This window comes from Phyllobates terribilis, unplaced genomic scaffold, assembly GCF_046119375.1.
Source record: "Phyllobates terribilis strain yellow unplaced genomic scaffold, ASM4611937v1 Scaffold_1__5_contigs__length_1240528914, whole genome shotgun sequence".
NCBI classification, from domain to species: Eukaryota; Metazoa; Chordata; class Amphibia; order Anura; family Dendrobatidae; genus Phyllobates; species Phyllobates terribilis.
In genome coordinates, this window is record NW_027362761.1 from 193,610,442 (window position 1) to 193,634,654 (window position 24,213).

Below are 24,213 nucleotides of genomic sequence, written 5' to 3' on the forward strand. Positions count from 1 at the left end.
ATAGTAAACTGCTTATCACAGGAGGGGGCAGAGTCAGACTACCAGTCATTTGCACATAAGACCTGGCAATGATAATCTCTTAGTGATAAAACCTTCACTTTAAGTAAACATCACAGAGCTTGATAAGTGACACATCACTGAATTCAGTGTTTATACTCCTACCTCATGCTGTTCTCAGATTACATAGCAAAAATCTGCTGTGAGATTCTCTTTAAAAAAACAAACAAACAAACATGATTTTATGATACTGTGATATAAATTTCAACCTACCTAGAATTTTTTGTGGCATGCCACTATGTTGTATTGATTTTTATCTTGAGAAATTGGATTCCTTAAAAGGAATCTGTCACCAGGTTTTTGCTACCTCATCTGAGAGCATTTGAAAAAAGGAGGAGCAAAGGGAGTGTATATAAAATATAAATTTTTATTTAACACTGATTAAAAAGATTCAATCTTACAAATAATAAGAACAGGCAGAATAGCAACAAGCAACAACCCTGGGGTAGGGAAAACACATGCAGCATGCAAACATACAAAGTATTATATTGTGGCTGATAGGTGGAACTTTGACATGCATATAGTAAGTCCTATGTCACATGTGTGTCAAGGAAACACCATCAAATGTTTAAATAGAAGAAACCTTACCCGTATGACAGGTGAAGCCCCCCCCAGGGGATGCGCAAGAAAAAATTGCAGAGCCCCTTCACGCGTTTCGCATGTTAACCACACGCTTTCTCAAGGGTAAGTCGAGAGATTCCATCTGTAGGACCTTTGTACCATGTAATTTGATCACATGGTCCTATCTCACCAACAAGAGAGGGTGGGCGGCGCATGCACAGATCGCTGCACTCACGTAACGCCCGCCCCCAGCTGTCAAGCCAATCCAAGCATACCAGGAGGCACAAGGACTCACAGCATGCCCAGACCCGCATAAAGATGCTGGGGCACGGTGCGCCCATGAAGAGAGAGAAGGGCACGCGCTCACGATCCAGTGGTGAGTATAGGTAAAAATTAAGATGAAATGAAACTGGCCCCCGAAAGACAGCCATCACATGAGGAATGCAGAAGAGTGAAGTAGCAAAGAGACAAAGTGCATTGTATATTTACGTTATGCATGCAATGAATATAATAGATATGCCATAAATACAATAAACATACCAAAAGTCATCATCATCATTCTACAATTAATAAAAATACATTTTGAATAAACAGAAATACAAAAGACTTTTTCATATCAATCCTTCACTCTGGCCGATCATCCATAGCGCTGTGTGAAGGTATGCGTAAACACTGCAAACATCTGTAGATATTATCCTCTGCCTCAAATTGCCAGAAGAGTATGCATAGAATCAGTCTCAGGTAAAGGGAACCAGAAACTACAGATGGATTCACAAAAGAAAATTATATTAGCATAAAAATGAAAATGAATAAAAAATTAAAAACAAAACACAGACTGCTTAGTGACAGTTGTGGCAAGTGTCAAAAATTATTATAAAAACGACGAGAAGCTAAGTGCTTCATTAAGACCACATAGAACTACAGTCCCCAGGGTGACAATCCATTTGGTCTCGCACTGCGCCAAACGTTTTCTTATATCTCCTCCCCGTATGCCAGCATGGATGAGATCAATCACCCTCCCCTTAAAGGACTTGGGGCTACAGTCATGATGCATCATGAAATGTCGGGGGATGGTTTTTAATTGGGTAATATCAGCCGCTGTCCTGGCTACAACCATGTCCCTCACATGTTCCCACACGCGTACCCGCAATTCTCAGGTTGTGAATCCAATATATATCTTTGAATATCCGCAGATAGCATAATAAACTACATTTGTACTACTACAAGTGATATAATGTTTAATTGTAAATTGGCGGAGTCCATCAGTCGACGTGAAGGAAGAGCTGCGAAGGACATTGCTGTAGGCGAGACAGCGGCCGCACGGAAAGCATCCCAAATTAGGACCCCTATTTCAAAACAAATTTGCCACAGGTGGTGTGTAGTGGCTTTTAACTCTCAAATCTTTTACATTTGTGCAGCATCTAGATGTCATTAGAGGGGCGACTGGTAGACTCGATTGCGAAGACAATTCTGTCTTAAGAATAGGCCAGTATTTCTCTAAAATGGTTCTCATATGATGCCATTCATGGTTATAAGTAGAGATGAATCGAATTCTCCCATCGCACCTCTGTCACTTAGAGGGGGTTTAAAGGAGTGAGTTCCGTGAGGTATTCTTGGCCCGCCTATAACCTGCCTTGATGCATCTCTGACTGTAGCCCCTGTCCTCAAAGCGAGATCTCAAGTCCCTCGTCTACATATCAAACTTGACCTTGGAACAAATCCGCCTCATCCTGAGGAACTGGTCAACTGGGACAGCACGAATAGTCGCCGCACTGTGTGTGGATGATGCATGTATCAAGGAGTTAACGGAGGTGGAGTTCCTAAACACATCTGTCTGCATAAATGCATCATGGTCTACTTCCAACTTAATGTCCAGGAAGTCCAACCTCCTCTTATCCGCCCTGTATGTAAGTTTGATGCTAAATGAATTTTCATTTAAACGACCGATGAGCCGCTCAAGCTGCTCCACCGTCCCTTTCCAAAGAAAAAATAAATCTTCTATATACCTATACCAGCACTGGATGGGTTCCATGGCATGTGCGCCCTTACCGCCAAAAATAGTCCTCTCCCAAAAACCAAGGAAGAGGTTGGCATACAAAGGCGCACATGCCACGCCCATCACAGTGCCGTGCATCTATAAATAAAATCTATTTTTGAAAACCAAAAAATTATGAGTAAGGACGAAGTGGAGCAGCTCAAGTATCAGATTACAGGTCGTGCTGTACCAGTTGCTGTCCCTCAGGAAGAAGCGGACCACCTCAAGTCCATACTCGTGTCTGATGCAGGTACAGAGGGACTCTACAGCTGCAGTTACAAATAGAACATCTGGCTCCACAAAGATCCCATCCACCCTCTTCAGCATATCAGTCGTGTCTCGTATATAAGACTAGTGATGAGCGAGCATGCTCGCTACTGCTCACCGAGTATTTCTGGGTTGCTCGAGTGGGAACTCGGGTCCTCTCCCTGCATGTTTGGCGCTCTTTAGAGAGCCAATGAACATGCAGGGATTGCCTGCCATGCACTGTAATACCGTAGCCATGTTGGTTGTGGCATTACAGTGATTGGCTGGCCGCACAGCGTCATCAGGCCTATATCAGACCTGGCGCCGCCATGCTCATCACAGTCACTCCAGATCAGACAGTGTAGGGAGAGGTGCTGTGTCAGGGAGAGATTTGATCATGTATTAGGTAGTGTAGGGAGAAAAACCGTACATTACTCATATCCATCTTAACAAATAGTCCTTCTGAGGACTAATCTATCTGTAGAGATATCAGGCAGGCAGGGTGTATAGGCAGGCAGTGTATATAGCAGACTGCAGTGCATATAGCACAAGAGGCTCCATTCCAATTCTGCCTTCTGCTGTTGTTAGATATTTCTATACAAAGGCCCAGGTCTCAGGGGACAGGAATACTTTTCTTTGGATCTTAATCCTCATTATTTGCTTAAAAAGCAATCCAGAGAACACGATTTTTTCAGCGCCATTTGATTGTTGGCACTGCAGAATACAGCCAGGTCCTTTCAAAATTAGAGCGCTAGAAATCCAGCTATTTAAAACTCTGTTTTCTTCATCAAACGGATCACATATACGTTGTCAGAAAATACTGCCATTTCTGGCCTCCATTAAAAATTTAAAGCAATACATCGCCATGAACCCAACTAAACTAAGAGAGATAAGACTCTTGGCCATCGACAGGGATCTCGTCGATTATGCCGCTCAACTAATCAAACCCAATATCTGGTCTCCCCCAGTGTTCCCCTACCTCCAAGATCTCCCAACAATCAGTACTCATGCTGATTTCCCTCCGCCTCCACCTTCACTTCCTCTCCCAGAGATGGAAGAAGCGGACCAGAATATCGGCCAACCCAAATATACCCCTTTTTCCACAGCACAGACGGATACTCTGTGTAACCGTCTCCTGGATCCCGAACACTCCCCCATGGCTTTTTGCAGGGGCATGACTGCAAATAGAGAGATATATTCTACAACAAAGCAAGATCTTCCACACCTGCTCCGTGTAAAAGCCGGTGAAGGATATTATCCAATGGTAGAGGCTGCTATCCCATATAATAGAGCATTAGACGCCAATATGTACGACAGTGGGTTTGACTTTTGTCAAGCCCTTAAAATATGGGCTCAGGATAAGTTGGCTGATCAATCCACTACCCTCACAGACGCCATTCAAGAGAAGGGGGAGTTGGCTGAAAAGTTTTATGGGCGCCTTATGCAGGTCTATAAGGACCTTGAGTTCTCCTTACATACTAAAACTCATTGCCAGCTGTTAGTGTCCACCTTTATCCAGGGTTTACGACTGAAATCAAGGACGCGATATTGGCTGTAAGACCAGATGTTGAGTCTGCCACCCCAGGAGATGCCCTAAAGGTAGCAAAAAGCTTCCAGAAAAATGTCGCCCGGACCACTTCTGCAGTTAAGTCTAAATCCAAACCCGCTGTAGTGGCAGTTGCGACACCTGCAGTACCCGTAACACAGTATCCTCCCTTACAGCCCCACTATTATCCCATGACGGTGCCTAATCAACAAGTAATGTATCCCGGGAAAAGACCAGTAGTGAATTCCTGTCTTCACTGTTGGAGATGTGGCCGGACAGGACACTTCCAAAGGGACTGTCACACCCCTGCTAGCCAGTGTACCGCCCAAGCCCCCATATCCAGAAATAGGACGCCTAGCCCACGAGACTCACGAGAAAATGTCCCCCAAGACCGTCCATACTGAAATGGAGGCCAACCAGAGTCTGCCATTGTGATGCCCGTAACCACCCCTGGGCTCTGTTCATCTGTCGTTCTCCCAGTAGGAGGAAATCCGGTGAAGTTCATGGTAGACACTGGGGCGGCCAACTCCATTCTAAAATCCTCTGAACTGCCCCAGGGTCTCCTGGTCCAATTTTCTAACGACAATCTAATATTGATCGGTGTGGATGGCAGACCTAACAAGCATACTCTCACCAAACCTATTCCAATTGGCCCTTTCCCGGAAGTAATGGCACAACTTGTCATATCCCCGACCTGCCCGGTGAATCTTTTAGGGGCAGACCTCTTGTCTAAATTCCGATCCTGAATTCAATACAAGGACAATGGTCAGATGATCCTTACTATAAAGGATCCAAATTCTGATACACACGTAGAGGACGTCTGCATCTTACGAGCACTACCCACGGTTATGGTTACCGTATCAGATACAAATGAAAATCTCCCAAACGATCCCAGGTTAGCCCCACACATAGGGGAAATTCCTTCTCATCTGTGGTCATAAGGCCCAGACGACATTGGGAGATTGCTGGTAGAACCAATACAGGTGTACCTCAAGCTCGGTGCGCCCTTTCCCAAGGTTCGCCAGTACCCACTCAAATATGCACAAGAACAAGGTCTACACCAGCAAATTCAGACCTTGTTAGAGAAAGGGGCACTAATTCCCTGCGTCTCCCCGTGCAATACACCGTTGTTCCCTGTAAGGAAGAAATCCCAACCGGGGCAGCCACCCACTTATCGATTGGTGCAGGATTTGAGGAGAGTAAATGCAGCGACACTCTTGGAAACTCCTGTGGTGCCTAACCCACATACGCTTCTCTCACAAATACCATCTACCGCAGCCTGGTTTACAGTAATCGATTTGGCAAACGCCTTTTTCAGTATTCCACTACATAAAGACTGTCAGTTTCTGTTTGCATTTACATATCAGGGTAGGCAATTGACTTGGACGGTGATGCCGCAGGGAGCACAGAGTAGACCCAATCAGTTTACAAAGAACATGTCCAGCTGTCTGCTGCCGTGGCAGCTGGACAACCCTGAGGTAGTGCTATTACAATACGTTGATGATCTTCTTTTGTGCGCCCCCACGGAGCAAATGTCCATCAGGACCAGTGTTAGCCTCCTCAAGCATCTAGCAAAACTGAATTGTCGAGTCTAAGCCTCGAAACTTCAGCTTTGCCTTGGTCAAGTGGTTTTCTTAGGCCACTGCCTTACTCAGGGTGCCAGGCATCTCACAGAAGAAAGAAAAACGACCATATATCTACTACCATTCCCAAAGGATCCCATAGAGCTGCAATGGTTCCTCGGACTATGTACATATTGCAGACAATGGATCCCAGACGCCTCACTGATGCAACCCCTATATAATGCACTAAAAGAAGACACTCTGCCTTATGTAAACAACAAGGACCACCAAGAACTGCTGCAACAAGCCTTTGAGCAACTAAAATCAAGGATAATGACAGCCCCTGCACTTGGAAACCCGGATTATGCTTAACCTTTCCATTTGTATGTCTCCGAGACAGGAGGGCATGCAGCCGGGGTACTCATGCAGAGACACTGTACAAAGCAGCGCCCGGTTGGTTATTACTCAGCACGTCTGGACCCGGTAGCCAGGGCCTCCCCCAGCTGTCTACGAGCGATTCACGCCACACAACAGTTACTTGAAAAAAACGGCGGATATCCTCCTTGGACATGTGACTCACATTTATGCTCCACATGATATTGCGGCTGTTTTAGCTTTACAGCAACCTAAACATCTGTCCACACAGAGACACCTGCGGCTGCAGTGTTCGTTGATTTTACCAGAAAATGTGAAATTACATTGGTGCACCACCATCAACCCGGCCACCCTGCTGCCAGCACCTGAAGGAGAGGATAAAGAGGCTCCACCACATGATTGTCTGGAACAAATTACTGCGGAGTCAACTCCACTTGTTTTAGTGGGGGAAGTACCCTTGGACGACCCAGAACTCACGTTATATACGGATGGATCCAGATATGCTGATAACTCTGGCAGGTTTCATACTGGATATGCTGTCACAACTGAAGATACATTGGTAGAGGCTGCAGTCTTACCTCCCAGTATGTCAGCAGAGGAAGCAGAGCTCAAAGCTTTTACTGCTGCTTGTCAACAGTAGTGTTGAGCCACCCTCGTAGTGTTCGAGTTCGGTTCGGTTCGTCGAACACCCATGTGTTTGCCAAACTGTTCGTCGAACACCTTCGAACACCGTTAAAACAAATGGCAGGCAAACAAAAACACAGAAACACATAGAAAACACCTAAAAAGGTGTCCAAAAGCTGACAAACTGCTCAGAAGACACAACTAACACATGGAAAAGTGACACGTACATACAGTCATGCGAAAAGAAAAGAGGTGGAGGAGTAAAAGGAGGGGGAGACACAGATATAGGCATGTCATGCCCTTCTAAAATCCAAAAAGTGAGAAGCCTACACGGCCAGTCCGTTCCTGCCCGTGCCACCTCCGTGTCGCCGGGTTTGTGCCAGAGCCGCGGTGGACCCTGACGGCCAGCCCCCCTCTCCCAATACTGGTACCTGTCCGCTGGTGGGTCGAGCGAGCCCCCCTGTGGTGGAGGCAGCTCTAAGCTTTTTAATTTAAATTGTCTCTCTAATTTGAATGAATACACTTTAAATCCTTTTACAAGGATCTATTGGAGGGCAAGTCTCATGCCAGCAGCCGCGTAATTCCAGCTCCAGTAGCGTCCACTAAAGCTGCTGCAGTTAAAAAGCTTTTATAAGGATCGAGCTCGGCTGTCCACCGCAAGGCGTCCTACCGCCAGTCCCAGCCCCTATGCCTTGGGGTGCCTCCTGATGCTCTTCACTGAGTATCCCGTGGTCCCGAAGCATTTCCTTTGAAAAAATTAAGTGTCCAAACTACAGGTGGTGTAGCTTGCTTAACAGCCTGGATAATCCGCTGACTAGCAGACACTGCTACTAGGCACAAAGTATTTCCTGGGCTAGATGCAGTTAAAAATTTGTAATTAGATACTCTCGTTGGATGCTGAGAAAGCATTCCATAGAGTCTCCTGGCACCCCATATATTATTCTCTTAAAAAGCTTGGGGTAGGGGTCTAGGGGACCCTTTTATAGCCAAAATCACGGCCCTGTATCGCAATACGTCACCTAGGCTGAAGATAAATGGAACTGTAGCACCCTGAGGGCTCGGTTGCTACAGAGGTATTGCACCTCACCCAGAGGTGTGATATCTCACTCTCAGGTAAGGATGGAGTGTGGATCAGGACCCGACACCTGCATGCATTACACCACATTGCCGTGGGGCAGGGCGACCAATATCCCCCTGAGATGGGCACGAAAGTCCTTTTCCCTGGCTGGAGTGGGGGGAGGGAACACTGAGGAAGGGGAACCCTGTAGTGCAGGAGCAGGGAGGAAGCAGTTCCTGGGTGCATTGAGAAGGGAGTATAAAAGGTGGGCACCATCTTAGTTCAGTGCGGAAAAGTCTGAGGAGAATTGACAGGGAGCAGGGGCTCTGCATGAGCTCTGCTCCGGAGGCGGGCCTAGTAACAGAGGCCCAGGCCTGGAAGAGGGAGAAGGAAGGAAGAGGAGCGGAGAAGGCTCCAGGAACGAGGAACGAAGGGATCCCAGGGGTGCGAACTGGCGAGTCGCCACCGCACGCCCGAATCCACCAGCGTGGAGGGGTCAGGCAAAAGGGGGAGACCGGTCCCCGAAACTAGTGGAGGCGGGAAACGACCCTCAGCTAGAAACCGGAGGCTGTGACATTTTATGTGGCGCAGCCCCTCGCTACACCCGCTAGGAAGGCACCACATAGGATCAGAGAAACTGGCGCCAAGTTTACCAAGAGGAGGCCCGAGGCAGCCGGACAGAAGGGTTGGTAAGAAAGGCCAGACAAAGGACACAAAAAGGGGGTTCTGTGAAGCGCTCCAAAGGTAGCTGGGAGTTGTCTGAGCCCCTCACCTGGTGAGCATAGTACGACGTGGGCAGCCGTTACCTGCAGAAGTGGTCTGGATAATAAGAACTGTGAGTAAAGGCCCTGGACTGCATCACTGACTCCGTGTCGTTACTGCTGCTGCCCTGCACCATCACCCCCATCCTCCGCATACACTGCCCTGAGGCTATACTCCTCCCGTGGGGAGTTATGCTACGCTCTGCTGCACCCACAACACCAGCCTCAGCGGTCTGCCCTGCAGCGGCGGTTCACTCTGACCGCAATCCACAGGTGGCGTAGTCGGACATTTAAACATGAAAACCACATAAATAGTTCCGCCACTGGTTTGACCACCCTGAGCCACGGAACCGGGTCGCCGCCACGGAGACTACAACCACCAGCATCCACCAAAAAGCGTCCGGCTCCGGATGTCCCAAGGCCCAGGGGGCGCGTCAGAACATTTTCATCACCTTTCATAATCACCAATGGGACAAGGCAGGGATGTCCTCTGTCCCCTCTCTTATACATCCTAGTGACGGAGCACCTGCTCTCATCAATTCGCCTTAACCCCAATATTAGGTGGATTGAGGTGGGAGGCACCGAGAACAAGTGCTCTCTATTTGCTGATGATGTCCTAGTATATATCACTCAATCACATATATCCATCCATGCTGTTATGGCTGAAATAGATCACTTTGTTACATGGTCAAATTTTAAAATCAATGCAGCGAAGTCTGAGGCCCTCGATGTCTCCCTCCCCAAATCCATACAGGATTCCATCCAGTCCAACTTTCCCTTTGCCTCATCCTCACAGGGTATCAAATACTTAGGAAATCCTATTCATAGAGAACTCTCCCGTCTATGTTATCTTAATTTTGGGCCCTTTATTGAACAACTCCATACAGACCACGGTTGGCAAGTTAGAACTGTAAGATTCACTACGTGAACCACTGGTGTTTTGTGGAAAACACATGTACACTGTGTTCCAAATTATTATGCAAAAACTGTTTAGGAGTGATAAGGGAATAATTTGTTTGTTTGTCAGTTAAACTCATTGATGGTGATGTGTGTCAGGGCTCTTTATATCACTGTAAGCAATTGCAGACACCTGTGCTAATTAGTTTGGCAGGTGTGTCCAATGAAAGGCAAGACTACTTAAGAAGGCTGTCCCACATTATTAAGCAGCCTACATTTTCTGCCAAAATGGGAAAGAAAAAGGATGTGTCGGCTGCTGAGAAGCAACAAATTGTGGAGTGTTTAGGTCAAGGCATGACTACAATCAACATTGTGCGATGATCAGGATGAAGTGTCTTGGCAATCAAGAAGTATGTAGCTGATTCACAGTAAACACGTGTGCGTGCTGAAAAGGGCAAATTGAGGACTCTTTCCTACAGGCAATTAAGTCAGGTTAAAAGAGCAGCGGCAAAAAAGCCTTGTCATAGCAGCAGACAAGTTTTTGAAGCTGCTGGTGCCTCCAACGTCCCCCGAACAACAAGATGCAGGGTCCTTCAGAGGTTTGCAGCTATGCGTACGCCATCCTGTCGACCTCCTCTATCCACTGCACACAAGCAGAAACGGCTCCAGTGGGCCAAACAATACATGAAGACTGACTTCAAAACTGTTTTGTTCACGGATGAGTGCCGTGCAACGCTCGATGGTCCAGATGGATGGAGTGGAGGATGGCTTGTTGATGGACACCCCACGCAAACACGGCTACAGCGCCAACAAGGAAGAGGTGGAGAAATGTTTTGGGCTGGAATCATGGGGAGAGAGATTGTCGGCCCCTTTAGGATCCCTGAAGGGGTAAAGATGAACTCCATAATGTATGTGGAGTTTCTCAAACAGCACTTCCTGGCATGGTTCAAGAAGAAGAACCGTGTATTCCACAGCAACATCATTTTCATGCATGATAATGCACCGTCTCATGCTGCACATAACACATCTGCATCTCTGGCTGATATGGGCATAAAAGGGGACAAACTTATGGTGTGACCCCCATGCTCCCCTGACCTCTACCCCATTCGGAACCTCTGGAGCATCATCAAAAGGAGTGTCTATGATGGCGGGAGGCAGTTCACATCTAAGCAACAGCTCTGGGAGGGTATTCTGTCCTCATGCAAAACAATTGAAGCAGAAACCATCCAAATCCTGACAAATTTAATGGACGAGAGAGTTCAGAAGCTCCTTTCGAACACGGGGCCCTATGTGCAAATGTAACATTACCTAGAATAAAGTTTTGAGTTGAAAACTGTTTGATTTCAGTTTCTAATAACCTGCTAATGCTTATAATTTCAAAAATGAACATTTTTTTGGTCTTTATTAAAATGAAAATGTTGATCGAAGAGTGTGGGGGATCTAAGAGTGTGGCAACCCAGTAGTCAGGATTTCTTCGAATTCTGACAATCTGGGTGTCATGTTGCAGGTAGTGCAGCAAGAAGGCACTTATGTGTCTTGCGCATCTCGGATCCCCAAAATTATTTTCCGGGCTAGATGCAGCTAAAAATTATTATTAATTTTAAATCTGGTGGAGCTTAGTATAGATGGCCTAATAGAATTAGTACTGCACACTGCTACAAAGCCCAAATTATTTTCCAGCCAAGATACAGATAAACATGATTAGTAATTTTAAATCTGGTGGAGCTTAGTATAGATGGCCTAATAGAATCAGTACTGCACACTGCCACAAAGCCCAAATTATTTTCCAGCCAAGATACAGATAAACATGATTAGAAATTTGAAAGCTTAAAACGGTTGGTGAGGTGATTTTAACCAATCATCAAGCTTTTACTCTCCCCAGGATGACACAGGGGTAGAAAAGTCGTTTCGGATCCATGATTTGTTCATCTTTATGAACGTGAGTCTGTCTACATTATCAGTGGAATGCCGCGTGCGCTTATCTGTCAGCACACCACCAGCAGCGCTGAACACACGTTCAGACAGAACGCTGGCTGTGGGGCATGACAAGATCTCCAAGGCGTAAGTGGCGAGCTCCGGCCATTTATCCAAATTCGAAGCCCAAAAAGAGCAAGGGTCCAGTGACACAGTCATGGCTAGTGTTGAGCCACCCCCGTAGTGTTCGAGTTCGGTTCGGTTCGTCGAACACCCGTGTGTTCGCCGAACTGTTCGTCGAACTGTTCGTCGAACACCTTCGAACACCGTTAAAACCAATGGCAGGCAAACAAAAACACATAGAAAACACCTTCAAAGGTGTCCAAAAGCTGACAAACTGCTCAGAAGACACAACTAACACATGGAAAAGTGACACGTACATATAGTCATGTGAAAAGAAAAGAGCTGGAGGAGTAAAAGGAGGGGGAGACACAGATATAGGCATGTCATGCCCTTCTAAAATCCAAAAAGTGAGAAGCCTACACGTTCAGTCCGCTCCTGCCCGTGCCACCTCCGTGTCGCCGGGTTTGTGCCAGAGCCGCGGTGAACCCTGACGGCCAGCCCCCCTCTCCCAATACTGGTGCCTGTCCGCTGGTGGGTCGAGCGAGCCTCCCTGTGGTGGAGGCAGCTCTAAGCTTTTTAATTTAAATTGTCTCTCTAATTTGAATGAATACACTTTAAATCCATTTACAAGGATCTATTGGAGGGCAAGTCTCAAGCCAGCAGCCGCGTAATTCCAGCTCCAGTAGCGTCCACTAAAGCTGCTGCAGTTAAAAAGCTTTTATAAGGATCGAGCTCGGCTGTCCACCGCAAGGCATCCTACTGCCAGTCCCAGCCCCTATGCCTTGGGGTGCCTCCTGATGCTCTTCACTGAGTATCCCGTGGTCCCGAAGCATTTCCTTTGAAAAAATTAAGTGTCCAAACCACAGGTGGTGTAGCTTGCTTAACAGCCGGGATAATCCGCTGACTAGCAGACACTGCTACTAGGCACAAAGTATTTCCTGGGCTAGATGCAGTTAAAAATTTGTAATTAGATACTCTCGTTGGATGCTGAGAAAGCATTCCATAGAGTCTCCTGGCACGCCATATATGATTCTCTTAAAAAGCTTGGGGTAGGGGTCTAGGGAACCCTTTTATAGCCAAAATCACGGCCCTGTATCACAATACGTCACCTAGGCTGAAGATAAATGGAACTGTAGCACCCTGAGGGCTCGGTTGCTACAGAGGTATTGCACCTCACCCAGAGGTGTGATATCTCACTCTCAGGTAAGGATGGAGTGTGGATCAGGACCCGACACCTGCATGCATTACACCACATTGCCGTGGGGCAGGGCGACCAATATGCCTCTGAGATGGGCACGACAGTCCCTGTCCCTGGCTGGAGTGGGGGGAGGGAACACTGAGGAAGGGGAACCCTGTAGTGCAGGAGCAGGGAGGAAGCAGTTCCTGGGTGCATTGAGAAGGGAGTATAAAAGGTGGGCACCATCTTAGTTCAGTGCAGAGAAGTCTGAGCAGAAGTGGCAGGGAGCAGGGGCTCTGCATGAGCTCTGCTCCGGAGGCGGGCCTAGTAACAGAGGCCCAGGCCTGGAAGAGGGAGAAGGAAGGAAGAGGAGCGGAGAAGGCTCCAGGAACGAGGAATGAAGGGATCCCAGGGGTGTGGACGGGCGAGTCGCCACCGCACGCCCGAATCCACCTGCGTGGAGGGGTCAGGCCAAAGGGGGAGACCGGTCCCCGAAACTAGTGGAGGCAGGAAACGACCCTCAGCTAGAAACCGGAGGCTGTGACATTTTATGTGGCGCAGCCCCTCACTACACCCGCTAGGAAGGCACCACATAGGGTCAGGGAAACTGGCGCCAAGTTTACCAAGAGGAGGCCCGAGGCAGCCGGACAGAAGGGTTGGTAAGAAAGGCCAGACAAAGGACACACAAAGGGGGTCCTGTGAAGCGCTCCAAAGTTATCTGGGAGTTGTCTGAGCCCCTCACCTGGTGAGCACAGTACGACGTGGGCAGCCGTTACCTGCAGACGTGGTCTGGATAATAAGAACTGTGAGTAAAGGCCCTGGACTGCATCACTGACTCCGTGTCATTACTGCTGCTGCCCTGCACCATCACCCCCATCCTCCGCATACACTGCCCTGAGGCTATACTCCTCCCGTGGGGAGTTATGCTACGCTCTGCTGCACCCACAACACCAGCCTCAGCGGTCTTCCCTGCAGCGGTGGTTCACTCTGACCGCAATCCACGGGTGGCGTAGTCGGACATTTAAACATCAAAACCACATAAATAGTTCCGCCACTGGTTTGACCACCCTGAGCCACGGAACCGGGTCGCCGCCACGAAGACTACAACCACCAGCATCCACCAAAAAGGGTCCGGCTCCGGGTGTCCCAAGGCCCAGGGGGTGCATCAGAACATTTTCATCACCTTTCACAATCACCAATGGGACAAGGCAGGGATGTCCTCTGTCCCCTCTCTTATACATCCTAGTGACGGAGCACCTGCTCTCATCAATTCGCCATAACCCCAATATTAGGTGGATTGAGGTGGGAGGCACCGAGTACAAGTGCTCTCTATTTGCTGATGATGTCCTAGTATATATCACTCAATCACATATATCCATCCATGCTGTTATGGCTGAAATAGATCACTTTGTTACATGGTCAAATTTTAAAATCAATGCAGCGAAGTCTGAGGCCCTCGATGTCTCCCTCCCCAAATCCATATAGGATTCCATCCAGTCCAACTTTCCCTTTGCCTGGCCCTCACAGGGTATCAAATACTTAGGAATTCCTATTCATAGAGACCTCTCCCATCTATGTTATCTTAATTTTGGGCCCTTTATTGAACAACTCCATACAGACCACAGTTGGCAAGTTAGAACTGTAAGATTCACTACGTGAACCACTGGTGTTTTGTGGAAAAGCACATGTACACTGTGTTCCAAATTATTATGCAAAAAGTGTTTAGGAGTGATAAGGGAAGAATTTGTTTGTTTGTCAGTTAAACTCATTGATGGTGATGTGTGTCAGGGCTCTTTATATCACTGTAAGCAATTGCAGACACCTGTGCTAATTAGTTTGGCAGGTGTGTCCAATGAAAGGCAAGACTACTTAAGAAGGCTGTCTCACATTATTAAGCAGCCTACATTTTCTGCCATAATGGGAAAGAAAAAGGATGTGTCGGCTGCTGAGAAGCAACAAATTGTGGAGTGTTTAGGTCAAGGCATGACTACAATCAACATTGTGCGATGATCAGGATGAAGTGTCTTGGCCATCAAGAAGTATGTAGCTGATTCACAGTACACACTTGTGCGTGCTGATAAGGGCAAATTGAGGACTCTTTCCTACAGGCAATTACGTCAGGTTAAAAGAGCAGCGGCAAAAAAGCCTTGTCATAGCAGCAGACAAGTTTTTGAAGCTGCTGGTGCCTCCAACGTCCCCCGAACAACAAGATGCAGGGTCCTTCAGAGGTTTGCAGCTGTGCATACGCCATCCTGTCGACCTCCTCTATCCACTTCACACAAGCAGAAACGGCTCCAGTGGGCCAAACATTACATGAAGACTGATTTCAAAACTGTTTTGTTCACGGATGAGTGCCGTGCAGCGCTCGATGGTCCAGATGGATGGAGTGGAGAATGGCTGGTTGATGGACACCCCACGCAAACACGGCTACAGCGCCAACAAGGAGGAGGTGGAGTAATGTTTTGGGCTGGAATCATGGGGAGAGAGATTGTCGGCCCCTTTAGGATCCCTGAAGGCGCTAAAGATGAACTCCATAATGTATGTGGATTTTCTCAAACAGCACTTCCTTCCATGGTTCAAGAAGAAGAACCGTGTATTTCACAGCAAGATCATTTTTTTGCATGATAATGCACCATCTCATGCTGCACATAAAACATCTGCATCTCTGGCTGATATGGGCATAAAAGGGGACAAACTTATGGTGTGACCCCCATGCTCCCCTGACCTCTACCCCATTCAGAACCTATGGAGCATCATCAAAAGGAGTGTCTATGATGGCGGGAGGCAGTTCACATCTAAGCAACAGCTCTGGGAGGGTATTCTGTCCTCATGCAAAACAATTGAAGCAGAAACCATCCAAAACCTGACAAATTCAATGGACGAGAGAGTTCAGAAGCTCCTTTCGAACAAGGGGTCCTATGTGAAAATGTAACATCACCTAGAATAAAGTTTTGAGTTGAAAACTGTTTGATTTCAGTTTCTAATAACCTGCTAATGCTTATAATTTCAAAAATGACCATTTTTTTGGTCTTTATTAAAATGAAAAGGTTGATCGAAAAGTTTGGGGGATCTAAGAGTGTGGCAACCCAGTAGTCATGATTACTTCGAATTCTGACAATATGAGGGTCATGTTGCAGGTAGTGCAGCAAGAAGGCACTTATGTGTCTTGCGCATCTCGGAGCCCCAAAATTATTTTCCGGGCTAGATGCAGCTAAAAATTATTATTAATTTTAAATCTGGTGGAGCTTAGTATAGATGGCCTAATAGGATCAGTGCTGCACACTGCTACAAAGCCCAAATTATTTTCCAGTCAAGATACAGATAAACATGATTAGTAATTTTAAATCTGGTGGAGCTTATTATAGATGGCCTAATAGAATCAGTGCTGCACACTGCTACAAAGCCCAAATTATTTTCCAGCCAAGATACAGATAAACATGATTAGTAATTTGAAAGCTTAAAACGGTTGGTAGGGTGATTTTAACCAATCATCAAGCTTTTACTCTCCCCAGGATGTCACAGGGGTAGAAAAGTCGTTTCGGATCCATGATTTGTTCATCTTTATGAACGTGAGTCTGTCTACATTATCAATGGAGAGCCGCGTGCGCTTATCTGTCAGCACACCACCAGCAGCGCTGAACACACGTTCAGACAGAACGCTGGCTGCGGGGCATGACAAGATCTCCAAGGCGTAAGTGGCGAACTCCGGCCATTTATCCAGATTGGAAGCCCAAAAAGAGCAAGGGTCCAGTGACACAGTCATGGCTTCAATGTTTACTTGGAGATACTCCTGTACCATCGTCTCTAGGCGTTGACTATGTGTCAGACTTCTTGTCTCCTGTGGCCTTGCAAAGGATGGGCTAAAAAAGTGGTGAAATGATTCCGCAAAATTGATGTTACCAGCAGATACTGTGGTTCTGTTACGGTTTGAGTGCTGAACACTTGACGGTCCCACGGTTGGCAAGTTGGAACTGTGAGATTCACTACGTGCACCACTGGTGTTTTGTGGAAAAGCACATGTAAGATTCTGCAACAGTCTCTGCTGATACTCCTGCATGCGTGCATCCCTTTCAATGGCAGGAATAATTTCTGCAAATTTACTTTTGTACCGGGGATCTAACAGTGTGGCAACACAGTAGTCAGGATTATTTCTAATTCTCACAATTTGAGGGTCATGTTGCAGGTAGTGCAGCAAGAAGGCACTCATGTGTGTTGCGCATCCAGGAGCACCAAGTCCCTGTTGTGTTGGTGGCAAGGTAACAATCATGCTTCCTTCCTCTGTCCTCTCCCCCTAACCTCGCACAACAGAAATGTGATCAAGGTCTCCCTCATCTGATGAGTCTTCCATCAGTTCGTCCTCCACTTCTTCCTGGGCTCCTGCACCTTCCTCACTAGTTTGGCTGCTACCATGCACCCTGGTAAAACCATCTCCCCCACCCTCACATGCCTGCCGCCTTGGCGCTGCCGACCGTCTGGACCTTGCAGATGTTAGCCCTTCCGCATACAACTCCTCCTCCTCTACTTCCTCCACCTCCTATTGTGCCACGACCTGACTCCGAATTCTGTTTAACATGTGCTCCAGCATGTAAATCACCGGAATAGTCATGCTGATAATGGCATCGTCAGCACTAAACATCTTCGTCGCCATTTCAAAACTGTGCAGAAGGGTGCATAGGTCCCTGATCTGAGACCACTCCTCCAGCGTGATTTGCCCCACCTCTGGATCTCGTTGGCCCAGGCTATACGTCAGAACTTATTCCACCAGGGCTTGTCGGTGCTGCCACAGTCGCTGCAACATGTGCAGAGTTGAATTCCACCGGGTAGGCACATCGCATTTTAGCCGGTGAAGTGGCAGGCCCAACGACTTCTGTAGAGATGTAAGTCGCTGAGCTGCGGGATGCGAACGGCGGAAGTGAGCACACAGCGACCGTGCCCTCTGCAGAAGGCCATCTAGTCTGGGATAGTGGGCTAAAAATTGCTGGACAACCAGGTTCAACACGTGAGCCATACAAGGCACGTGTGTGACATTGCCCCGGCGAAGGGCCGCACCCAGGTTTGCAGCATTGTCGCACACGGCCTTCCCTGGTTTCAGGTCCAGTGGAGACAACCATTCATGAAATTGGTTCTCCAGAGCTGACCACAACTCCTCAGCTGTGTGACTCACATTTCCCAGACATTTCAAAGTAAAAACCGCCTGATGACGTTGAGCCCTACTGCCAGCATAGTAAGGAGGTGTGCAGGATCCCTTCTGCGTAGTTAGAAAGCTTGTGGCATGACCAGACAGGCTTTGGGTGCAGGTGGAAGACCGAGAGGAGGTTGAGGAGGCAGAAGCAGTGGATGAACTTTGACATAAAGAGGATTGACGCACAACTCGTGGGTACGGCAAGACTTGGACATGCTAGTGGAGCGCAGGCACACCTTTCTTTGAGAAGTAGTGCCGACTGGGCATCTGGTACTGGGGCACTGCGACGGACATAAGGTCTCGAAAATCCTCTGTGTCCACCAGGCGGAAAGGCAGCATTTCTGTAGCCAAGAGCTTGCAGATGGTGAAATTCAACCTCTTAGCTTTCTCATGGCTAGGAGGAAATGGTCTTTTACTTGTCCACATCTGAGGGACCGAGGGCTGGCTATTGTGCTTAGACGGGGTTGATAAGGGTGTCCCCGGCAAACAGCCGGTCTGTGAGGAAGATGCAGGCGGACATGTTAGGTTGCCTTGATCCAAAGGTGGTGCTATCGATGTCGGACAGCGCTCAACACCAGCTGGTGTTACCACCTCCAAAGAAAATGATGACCTGCCAATCACGCTGGCTGTTGCAGGTAAAGAGGTGGCTGGTCTTCGCCCCAAAACAGGTGTGACTGCTGTCCCCCCAGTCACAGAGGATGAAGAGGCCGCGGATGCACAAGATATGGCAGACGGTGGTTGGCCCGGGCGGCTAGGCCGCATTGTAGCACAGTGAGCTTCCCACTGCAACTTATGCTTCATGTCCATGTGCCGGTTCATGCATGAAGTACTCAAACTATGTATTTTTTGGCCTCTACTTAGCTTTTGCTGACAAATGTTACAGATAACACGAGTTGGGTCATCTTTATCGATCTGAAAAAATGCCCAGGCTATGCAAGGCTTAGCACCCATGCGACCTGAAGAGCCACCACGACTTGTGGTCAGAGGCAGAGTTGTGTTTGAGGATGCAGTTGTTGACGTGCTTCCAGTACTACGTCTCTGTCCAGGAAGGCGCAACCTGAATTCGTCGTCACTAGCATCTTCCTCCACCTCCTCTGCTGACCTCATCTCTTGGCTGACTGTGGGTTGACAGTAAGTGGGATCTCCAACCTCATCATCATCACCCTGTGCGTTATCACACCCGTCGTCCTCAGAGCCAACCTGTTCCTGCCCTGACAAAAAACTAAAGTTCTCGCTCCAATCAGGTATTTGAGTCTCATCATCGTCTTCCTCATTGTCTCCACCAACAGGAGTTACAGTTTGGGAATGAGGGTCTACATTATGGTCAGAACCTTCTTCGTCTGGTCCTGGATCCGACTCATAAAGATTCTGGGCATCAGTGCAGATCATTTCCTCGTCTGGACTCACAGAAGCGCTGGAGTCGACCTCTGATTCCCAGGCTATAGTATGAGTAAACAGCTCTGCAGACTCAACCATCTGTTCTACCTCATACTCAGATGGGCAGCTGGAGATTTGGGAGCTGTGAGGAAGCAAGTGCGATTAGGGTGACACCTTTGAGGACTGGAGTATTTGTGATGTTGAAGTTGATGTGGAGGAGAGCCCACTTAAAGGAGCACTTGATATCCGTTGAATCACCTGCTGTTTTTGTGCCTCATCTGGAATTTGTAGCGATCGGCGTGGCCGTAAGAAAGGGATCTTATCACATTGTCCGCTAAAAGAAGTAGACATTTTAGTTTGGCTGGAAGATGGTCTTTCTTCTGCAGATGTTACTGTTGCTTTAACACCTACCCCACGGACACAACCTTTTTTCCCCTTCCCAACACGCCTATTCCCCTTTCCACCAGCAGCAGGCCTTTTTCAACTCATTTTGGTGGTTAACTAATTCACAACTCTGGAGTTGTTTGCACAAAAAAACAATGGATGGGAATCGAGCAGAGCTGAGTGGCCAAACTGTGGTATTAGGCCAAAACTATTGGCTGGGTTAGATGCAGAAAAAACTTATATTCAATTTGCAACCTGATGGAGGTCAGTATAGATGGACTAATAGAACAAGTCCCACACACAGCTAGAAGCCCAAATATTTTTTCAGAGGTAGATGCAGAAAAAAATTGTATTCAGTTTGCAACCTGATGGAGGTCAGTATAGATGGACTAATAGAACAAGTCCTACAAACAGCTAGAAGCCCAAATATTTTTTCAGAGGTAGATGCAGAAAAAAAATATATTCAGTTTGCAACCTGATGGAGGTCAGTATAGATGGACTAATAGAGAAAGTCCCACACACTGCTAGAAGGCCAAATATTTTTTCAGAGCTAGATGCAGATAAAAATTATTTTTAATTTGCAACCTGATGGAGGTCAGTATAGATGGACTAATAGAGAAAGTCCCACACACTGCTAGAAGGCCAAATATTTTTTCAGAGCTAGATGCAGAAAAAAATTATATTCAGTTTGCAACCTGATGGAGGTCAGTATAGATGGACTAATAGAACAAGTCCCACACACAGCTAGAAGCCCAAATATTTCTTCAGAGGTAGATGCAGAAAAAAATTATATTCAGTTTGCAACCTGATGGAGGTCTGTATAGATGGATTAATAGAACAAGTCCCACACACAGCTAGAAGCCCAAATATTTTTTCAGACGTAGATGCAGAAAAAAATTATATTCAGTTTGCAACCTGATGGAGGTCTGTATAGATGGATTAATAGAACAAGTCCCACACACAGCTAGAAGCCCAATATTTTTTCAGAGGTAGATGCAGAAAAAAATATATTCAGTTTGCAACCTGATGGAGGTCAGTATAGATGGACTAATAGAGAAAGTCCCACACACTGCTAGAAGGCCAAATATTTTTTCAGAGCTAGATGCAGACAAAAAATTATTTTTAATTTGCAACCTGATGGAGGTCAGTATAGATGGACTAATAGAGAAAGTCCCACACACTGCTAGAAGGCCAAATATTTTTTCAGAGCTAGATGCAGATATAAATTATTTTTAATTTGCAACCTGATGGAGGTCAGTATAGATGGACTAATAGAGAAAGTCCCACACACTGCTAGAAGGCCAAATATTTTTTCAGAGCTAGATGCAGAAAAAAATTATATTCAGTTTGCAACCTGATGGAGGTCAGTATAGATGGACTAATAGAACAAGTCCCACACACAGCTAGAAGCCCAAATATTTTTTCAGAGGTAGATGCAGAAAAAAATTATATTCAGTTTGCAACCTGATGGAGGTCTGTATAGATGGATTAATAGAACAAGTCCCACACACAGCTAGAAGCCCAAATATTTTTTCAGACGTAGATGCAGAAAAAAATTATATTCAGTTTGCAACCTGATGGAGGTCTGTATAGATGGATTAATAGAACAAGTCCCACACACAGCTAGAAGCCCAACATTTTTTCAGAGGTAGATGCAGAAAAAAATATATTCAGTTTGCAACCTGATGGAGGTCAGTATAGATGGACTAATAGAGAAAGTCCCACACACTGCTAGAAGGCCAAATATTTTTTCAGAGCTAGATGCAGACAAAAAATTATTTTTAATTTATAACCTGATGGAGGTCAGTATAGATGGACTAATAGAGAAAGTCCCACACACTGCTAGAAGGCCAAATATTTTTTCAGAGCTAGATGCAGATATAAATTATTTTTAATTTGCAACCTGATGGAGGTCAGTATAGATGGACTAATAGAGAAAGTCCCACACACTGCTAGAAGGCCAAATATTTTTTCAGAGCTAGATGCAGAAAAAAATTATACTCAGTTTGCAACCTGATGGAGGTCAGTATAGATGGACTAATAGAACAAGTCCCACACACAGCTAGAAGGCCAAATATTTTTTCAGAGGTAGATTCAGATAAAAATTATTTTTAATTTGCAGCCTGATGGAGGTCAGTATAGATGGACTAATAGAGAAAGTCCCACACACTGCTAGAAGGCCAAATATTTTTTCAGAGCTAGATGCAGATAAAAATTATTTTTAATTTGAAACCTGATGGAGGTCAGTATAGATGGACTAATAGAACAAGTCCCACACACAGCTAGAAGCCCAAATATTTTTTCCGAGGTAGATGCAGATAAAAATTATTTTTAATTTGCAACCTGATGGAGGTCAGTATAGATGGACTAATAGAGAAAGTCCCACACACTGCTAGAAGGCCAAATATTTTTCAGAGCTAGATGCAGACAAAAAATTATTTTGAATTTTCAGCGTGATGGAGGTCAGTATAGATGGACTAATAGAACAAGTCCCACACACTGCTAGAAGGCCAAATATTTTTTCAGAACTAGATGCAGAAAAAAATTATATTCAGTTTGCAACCTGATGGAGGTCAGTATAGATGTACTAATAGAACAATTCCCACACACTGCTAGAAGCCCAAATATTTTTTCAGAGCTAGATGCAGAAAAAAATTATATTCAATTTGCAAGTTGCTGGAGGTCAGTATATATGGACTAATAGAATGATGCTATGCCCAAAAGATTTTACTTCAGTAGGTGCAGTAAAAAAATTGGTATTCTATACACAGGTGGTATATCTTGCAACACAAATAGGCTACTCCACTGACTAACACACTCTGCAATAGGCCAAAAAGGATTAGCTTTGCTAGATTCAGCCAAATGCTGTGAAAAAAACTTGCACAGCACTGGCACAGACCTGCCTGGCAAAAACTGATAGGAACTGATGCAACCTAGTCCTGAAAAGGACTGCAATTACAATTAGTCTTTACTCCCACAATCTATCTATTTAAGAGCACAGACCTGCCTGATAAAAGTCATAGGAAATGCTGTAACCTAGTCCTTAAAAGGACTGCAATCACAACTATTCCCTACTCCCAAGCTATCTGTAGATTTGTGCGAAAATTGGCTTGAAATTAACAAGGTATAGCACACACAGCAACAGCGGTGCCATCTAACACGCAGCTGCAGCAGTGAGAAAATGGTGGCGACGGGGAAAATGGCTTGGTCTTATAGGGCAAGGACATGTGACATACACTGCCAATGACACATGCCCTTGCTTGTGTGAAAAAAAGCACTTCGCTCCGTGTGTGCGCTGCTGATAGGCTGACAGATTGCACCTCCCCACTGTAAATGCGGGAAAGAGAAAAAAAAATGGAGATCTTCATTATTCCTGCAGAGATCCATCCCCTGCCCCTCCCCCCACCCCGCTGTACACTCAAACTGCGTATTAACATTAATTTTCATCATTACTGAGAAATAATCCAGTTATGATTTTGGTGCACGAACAGTTATCAAACATAACCTCGAACAGCCGAATTTTTCTCAAATCGTTCGTGTTCGCCGAACGGCTCGAACACAGCCCAAAACAGCTCGAATTTGAGATTGGCGAACAGTTCGAGTCGAACAACGCTCATCTCTAGTCATGGCTTCAATGTTTACTTGGAGATACTCCTGTACCATCGTCTCTAGGCGTTGACTATGTGTCAGACTTCTTGTCTCCTGTTTCCTTGCAAAGGATGAGCTAAAAATGTGGTGAAATGATTCCGCAAAATTCATGTTACCAGCAGATACTGTGTTTCTGTTACGGTTTGAGTGCTGAACACTCGACGGTCCCACGGTTGGCAAGTTGGAACTGTGAGATTCACTACGAGCACCATTGGTGTTTTGTGGAAAAGCACATGTAAGATTCTGCAACAGTCTCTGCTGATACTCCTGCATGCGTGCATCCCTTTCTATGGCAGGAATAATTTCTGCAAATTTACTTTTGTACCGGGGATCTAAGAGTGTGGCAACCCAGTAGTCAGGATTATTTCTAATTCTCACAATTCGAGGGTCATGTTGCAGGTAATGCAGCAAGAAGGCACTCATGTGTCTTGCGCATCCAGGAGCACCAAGTCCCTGTTGTGTTGGTGGCGAGGTAACAATCATGCTTCCTTCCTCTGTCCTCTTCCCCCAACCTCGCACAACAGAAATGTGATCAAGGTCTCACTCATCTGATGAGTCTTCCATCAGTTCGTCCTCCACTTCTTCCTGGGCTCCTGCACCTTCCTCACTAGTTTGGCTGCTACCATGCGCCCTGGTAAAACCATCTCCCCCACCCTCACATGCCTGCCGCCTTGGTGCTGCCGACCG

General features: G+C 46.4%; 1 pseudogene; it reads left to right on the forward strand.

Annotated features, from left to right (window-relative positions):
• The first annotated feature begins 2,788 nt into the window (after positions 1-2,788).
• LOC141183449 (uncharacterized) overlaps positions 2,789-24,213 on the forward strand; it is a 79,418-nt pseudogene continuing 57,993 nt past the window's right edge.